At 42.8% G+C, this 7,220-nt stretch overlaps 1 pseudogene; it reads left to right on the top strand.

Annotated features, from left to right (window-relative positions):
- Positions 1 to 655: 655 nt before the first annotated feature.
- LOC148146586 (uncharacterized) lies at positions 656 to 5,486 on the top strand (annotated as a pseudogene).
- The last annotated feature ends 1,734 nt before the right edge of the window (positions 5,487 to 7,220 follow it).

Here is a 7,220-nt window from a genome sequence, read left to right on the forward strand (position 1 = left end):
GGAGTGTGTTCTTTGTCAGTGACAGAGAGCTGGGAATGTGTTCTTTATCAGTGACCGAGTGCTGGTGGTCACTCTCTGTTACAGATAGCTGGGATTTTTAATCAATGGCAGATAGGTGGGACAGTATTCCTTCCCAATGTCATATCACTGGAGTGTGTTATTAGTTGGTGACAGATAGCTGGGAAAGTATTCCATATCTGTGAAAGCTAACTGGGATTGTTTTTGTTATCAGTAACATATAGTTGTGTAAGACTCTATTTTGTATTTGTGACAGATAGCCAGCAATATGTTCCTTATCAGTGCCGGATAACAAACTTGTAGTGTGTTCCTTATCAATAACAGATAGAAAGGAACACACTCCTAGCTAAGTGACAGATTACTTAAAGTACATTCTTAATTAGTGACAGTCAGTTGATAGCATTCTTTCAGAGATAGATAAATGCAAATATTTTCCTTTTGAATTATAGAAATCTGGGAGAGTTTTCCTTATCAATGACAAATGGCTGGTATACATCAATATCACTTACAAGTATCTGGGCATCTGAGTTATTGTGTTTGGGACTGTACCTTTTCAGTAACATTTGGCTGAAACTGTATTATTTGTCAGTGACACGTCGCTGGATGTGCACTTGTTATTGGTAAGGGACGTCCGAAAATGTGTTCTTTCGCAGTTCCTGATAGCTGTGAGTACGTACTTCTTCAGAATCTGCGAGTGTGTTGCTTATCAATCACAGAGAGCAACAAGTGTATCCTTATCAATGATAGGAAGCTGGTAACGTATTCCTTACTAGAGACAGACACCTGGGCCTTTAATTGTCATCTGCAACAGATAGCTGGTATATGTTCATTATTAGTTCCATAATGTTGATAGCATCTTCCTTATCAGTAGCCTATGTGCTGGAACTGTGTTCTTTATCAGTAACATATAGCTGAGACTGTGTTCCATATTATTGACAAGTAATTATGCTGTGTTCTTTATCAGTGACAGGTAGTTGGCATGTGTTCTTTGTCAACTTCAGATAGCTGGGAGTGTGTTCTTTGATAATAATTGAAGCTGGGAACATGTTTCTCTTCAATGACATATCTGCAGAGTGTGTTCTTTATCACTGACAGCAAGCTGATAGTGTTTCCCTTATCTGGGGTAGCTAGATATATCTTATCAGTGACTGAAAGCTGGGAGTATGATGAAGATAACACTTACAGCTATCCATGGATAATGAAGATATCTGTGAATGTTTTCTTTATCAATGACTGACAGCTAAGATTGTGTTCCTTATGGTGTGCCAAATAGCCGGCAGTGTGTTCCTTTTTAGTTAAGGATATTAGGATTATGGTTTATTTAGGGAGCTGAGAACCTGTTTCATATTCATAACCTGTGGCTACAACTTTGCATATCAGTAACAAAGAGAAACAAGTTTGTTGTGGGGTATTTCTGGTGCAGTAGTAGTGTCCCTAACCATGGACTCCAGAGGTGTGTCGTATCATTCTAAACTGGCTGATTAGAAAATACTACAAATGTGTTGAAAGAGGCTCTTGTGGCACAGTGATAGGGTCCCTATTTCTCAGGCAGGAGACCTGTGTTCAAGTACCCAGAGGTGTGTAATACATCTCCGAAAAACGTTGATTCAAAAATATTGGGGTTTTTATTGTGCAGTGGTAATGTCCCCATCTCTGAGTTAGCAAACCCAGGTTTAAGTCCTACTTGATCCGGAGTTGTGCAAGAACAGCTCTGAACAAACTGATTAACAATATCGACAAGTATAAACTTTAATGGCGAATTGCTTGATTTGAAGGACTCTTGTGGCACAATGGTAGTGTCCTTACCTCTGAGCCAAAGAATTTGGCTTCAAGTCCCATCCACTCCAGAGGAGTGTAGCAACTCAAATTGATTGAAAGATATCTATTGCATTATATACCACAGCCATGTTGTAATTGTGTTAAGTGCAAGCCTAATTGTCACTTGCACTTACTTTCTGATAGCATTATCTGGTTTTAGGTCACACTCATGAGCAGAAAGCCTGAGAGGAGTTAGTCCAATATTGACTTGCTGCAGGGTAACCCAGTTGGAAAGAGGAATTCTAACAACAAGGTTAGGAATCCTCATTAGCTTGCATAGGGGGTCAAATACCTTTTTTAGATTATGAAGATCTGAAAATATGGCCAGACCCAAAGTATGGACCCCAAAATTGGACTGAATTTCGGCCTGCGTCACTCCACAAAGATGGATCCTCTTGCAATCAAGTCTACTCTACACCAGTACATGGTGCCAAGCTTCGCCCTCATTCAGGATCCAGAGAACTCTGTGCACCGTTAAATAGAAACAGCAGGGAACCTATCATCTGACCTTGAGTCAGTGAGATTAACAGCAGAGTACTGGAGTCAGGGCGCTTGATAACAGAAACGTTCTCAGTATCAGAGATAGTAATGAGATGCCTGAGGTTGGAAATGATATTTTAATAGGTGTTACTTAATTCCAGTACTCAGAACACACATTGCGCCATGTATTTAAATTCTGCCAGTTATAGTGGTAATTAAAATTTAAAAACTTAAAATGTAAACATGCAATTAACCTAGTCAGATTTGATTAATTTAGATTTGATGTACATTTACATATTTAAATATTTACATATTCCTTCTTGTGGAAATATATTGTGAAGCACATCTAGCTTTTTTTTAAAACCAGGATCAGTCTTTCAATAAGTTTATCAATAAGAAAGAAGACAGATGTCCACTAACAATCAGAAAAGGTATTCAATGAGCTGGTTTCCAGCCATTCTCCCTTTGCTGCGTTCATTCAACTTGTCTGCTCATTCCCCTCAGCAACCCCTCTTACCTTCCTGCTGCATGCCTATGAGATTTTGGACCTCTCGCTGAGTGTAATTACACCTCCACATCTTAACTTCCTCAGCCTTCTTGCTTCTGTTCTGAATCTGTGCATTGTCTTTCAACCAATTAAGGAAAAATTGAAACGCTGCAATTTATATAGGAACCTTGACAAGGCAATTCACAAATCAACGAAGAACTTTTTAAGTAATATCGGCAAAAGAAGGTGCCAGTTGGTGCACAGTAGGATCCCACAGGCAGCAATGACTGATTTAATTGTTACCACTGATCATTAGGACACCAATTGGAAATCAGTGCAATGTTAAACTAGAAATTAGCAACAGATGTCAGCACCATCAAACACTTTCCATTTCAGACACCCAGTGTCAGGAGCAAACTCTCTTAAGTCAAAAGTTTAGATTAGATTACTTACAGTGTGGATTCAGGCCCTTCGGCCCAACAAGTCCACACCGACCCGCCCCCACCCAAACCCATTCCCCTACATTTGCCCCTGCACCTAACACTACAGGCAATTTAGCGTGGTCAATTCACCCAACCTGCACATTTTTGGAGTGTGGGAGGAAACCGGAGCACCCGGAGGAAACCCACGCAGACACGGGGAGAATGTGCAAACTCCACACAGTCGGTCGCCTGAGGCGGGAATTGAACCCGGGTCTCTGGCGCTGTGAGGCAGCAGTGCTAACCACTGTGCCACTGTGCCGCCCACAAAGTTGAGATCCAGTTGGAATTTAAGGTAGGTGAGAGGGATACTGCCCGCTTGCCAGACAGCAGATGAGAGCCCCCACGTTGCCTCTTCTTTTTGGGAAAGCTTGCTTAACTGGGCAGGGGTGGGTCAATACATGGGATCAAGAATCCTGGGGTCTGAGGTCCCACCTGCCAAGAGCAGTCAGCCAACCTGAGGTTGGGATCTGTTGATTGCCAGCAGGGAGGCAGTACTGCTGCCAACATGGCTTCCACTCACTGGTCAAGATCACTGAGGCACCCAGGCTGCAGGGGGAGTGACAATGGATTCGGGAAGATAGGGGGAGGGTGGGAAAACAGCAAGAGAGGCAGGGGAATGATTCTCAGCAAGCCACCCACTTCCTAATTGCAGATTCCTCGGTCAGGCACTGAGTGCTTCAACTCTCCTTTGTAGCCCACTAAACGACCGAGCTGTAGGTAGCATTTGAAGTTCCCTCCATGGCAGATGTCCCACCCACCACCCGATGAATGCCAGTGGAATGATGACATCCTTAAGTGGGCGTTAACAGCCTCAACTGGTGCCATAGACTTGATAAGGGCAGAGCTGACAGTCTCCAACTTGATTAAATGTCGCCAACGGCAAGTTAGCTGTAGGGGAGGACATTAAATTTCAGCCTCCCTCTCCAATTTATCATGAAATACTCTTAGACAGAAACAAGAGATGTTGAATACAGAGTCAATCTCCCTCTCCATCGCCCCTACTAACCTCTCCCAGAGCAAATACAGCACGAGTTACTTTCACAGTAAAGTTCTGTAGGCTCTTATCATTTGCCTACTTATTTCATAGTTCCATTTCTGTTTAATGTTGAAATGTTCCTGTCAGACAATGAAACCAATAGCCGAACAGTGCCAGGACCCCTGTCTTCTGTCTCCTTCCTAACTGGGTACAGCTAACATGGATAACTGTTTTCTACCGGACTGCCTATGGTTGCGAGGGTTTCCATGGTAACAGTACCTGTCCCACCTTACTCAGAAACTGAAATGGGATTTGGATATTATGACAGAAAGGCAATATAACTGCATACAGAATTGAGGTCTCAGCTCCGCCCTCTGCAACTGGATCCTCAGCTTTCTGTCCCACAGACGGCAATCAGTAAAGATAGACAACTGCACCTCCCCCACAATAACACTCAACAACTGAAACCCCTCAAAGATGCGTTCACAGCCACCTTCTGTACTCCCTGTGCACCCAGGACTGTGTTGCCAAATTCCAAACAAACACCATCTGCTGACTACACCACCATGTTAGGTCGGATATCTAACAATGAAAAGTGAATACAGGAAGGAGATAATTGGTTTGGTGATGTGGTGCAATGAGAACAACCTCTGTCTCAATGTCAGCAAAATGAAAGAACTAATCATTGACTTCAGAAAGGAAGGAAGAGAACATGCACTATCTACATCAATGGAGCTGAGGTTGAGAGGGTGGAGAGCGTCAAGCTCCTTGGAGTGACGATAACTGACAACCTGACCTGGACTCTACACATAGATGTGATGGTCAAAATGGCACAACAACATCTCTTCTTCCTCAGGTGGCTCAGGAAATTTGTCATGTCCATAAGGACCCTCACCAACTTCTACAGATGGACTATTGAAAACATACTGTCTAGGTGCATAGTGGCCTGGTGCGGCAACTGCTCTGCCCAGGACCGTAAGAAACTACAGAGGGTTGTGAGCACAGCCCAGACCCTCACAGAAGCCAATCTTCCTTCCATGGACTCCATTTACATGGTTCATTGCCACAGGAAAGCTGCCAACATCATCAAAGACCCATCGCACCCCATAATGCTCTCTTACAACCTCTTCCGTCAGGCAGAAGATGCAGAAGCTTGAATATGCACCAAAAGGTCCTGGAACAGCTTCTCCCCGGCCATTATTTGATTGATGAATGGACTGTCTAACTTCAAATAATGCTGATCTAGCTCACATTGATCTTGCCTGGCACATGCCCTGTGTGATGTAATCTGTATGCTTCTGTCTAACGTTTTCTTTCACCCTATGATTTGAATGTCCTTGCTTACTATGACCTGCCTGTACTGCTTTAAACAAAGCTTTTTACTGTACTCAGGTACACGTGACAATAAATAAATCAAATCAAGATGTTTCACTACCAAGCTGATAGCTAGTATATAAACTCTTGGCATTTGGCTACAGTTCAAATACATACTTGTCTCTATATTCTCAGTCTTTCGCAGTTCAAGTTGAGCCCCTCCCTTTCTCTCCAATTTCATTCGCTTGAGTTGGGGATCCAAGTTATCAACACATTATGGGAGAAGTAGAATGACGAGTACAGCATAAGCAGAAATAATTATGATTTTCCTTAGCTGTAGGACAACTGGAAAATCCCTGGATGCGTGCAGAATCAGTGCCTGAGGCAACTTGAGCTGTTTATTTGTGTACTGTACAATGTAATTATATTCTTAACCACTGATGACTAATTACCTGATTGTCTACTGAAGTGGCAAAAGTGTATTTCATACTCTTGGCACTCTGTCAGTTTGGGAAATGATGTGATACGGATACCTAGCAGCTTCCTCTATGGCTTGAGGTGTGGGGGCTGTGGAAGTACTGGTGTTGGTTAGGTGATGTGTAGGTGCCCAGTCTAGCCTAGGCCATTAGGTTACGAGGAATCCTGGACTGAGCATCCAAACTAACCAAAAAAAACCCCACAGAACTGCAGCTGCTGGAAAACTGAAACCAAAGCAGAAATTGCTGGAGAAACTCAGTGGGTCAGGCAGCATGTAGGGAGAGAAAGCAAAGTGAGTACTTCAGGTCCTTCTTTAGACCTGCTGAGTTTCTCCATCATTCTCCCAAATGACTGCTGATCTTGCTGATTTGACTTATGTCAATAATAAAGTGTTGGGGCTGGGGTGGGAAAGATGACTGGCACCAGTAAACATGGGTAAAATGAATTCAACCAAGGTTCCCTCTGCTAATCATAACCTATGTATTGGCTTTGAACATGGGTAGAACCAGACCTGAATATGGTCAACATGTTACATTTAGGAACATACCACGTTAAGTGAAATTATGTCTCACAGTTGTGTAGGAAGGATTTATTTCTATTAGGAGGATACTGGTGTTTGAATGATCAGATCAAACAAGGTTGTTTTCACCCCGCCCTGTTTTCCAGTAGGAATTTTGCAGTAAGAGGTTCGAATAGAAATACTTCTAATCTGAATTGAATTGAATTGAGTTTATTGTCCCGTGTACTGAGGTACAGTGAAAAGCTTTGTCTTGCGAGCAATACAGGCAAATCACATCGTTGAGTAGCATAGATAAGTAAATAATCGGTAAACATCAACAAAAACAAAAACACAGGTACAGGTGAATGTTAAGAAATTGTGAGTCCATTCAGTATTCTAACAACAGTAGGGTTAAACTGTTGCAAAACCAGCAGGTACATATGTTCAGGCTTCTGTACCTTCTCCCCAATGGTAGAGGTTGTCGAAAAACATTGCCAGGGTGAGATGGATCTTTGAGAATGCTGGCGGCCTTTCCTTGACAATGGGCCTGGTAGATGGATTCTATAGATGGGAGGTTGGCCTTTGTGATTGTCCGGGCCGAGTTCACCACTCTCTGTAACCGTCTCCAATCTTGAATGGTACAGTTGCCATACCAGGTAGTGATATAGA

This window comes from Chiloscyllium plagiosum, unplaced genomic scaffold (assembly GCF_037043375.1).
Source record: "Chiloscyllium plagiosum isolate Xiang-an unplaced genomic scaffold, Cpla_swu_hap1 HiC_scaffold_20, whole genome shotgun sequence".
Taxonomy (NCBI): Eukaryota; Metazoa; Chordata; class Chondrichthyes; order Orectolobiformes; family Hemiscylliidae; genus Chiloscyllium; species Chiloscyllium plagiosum.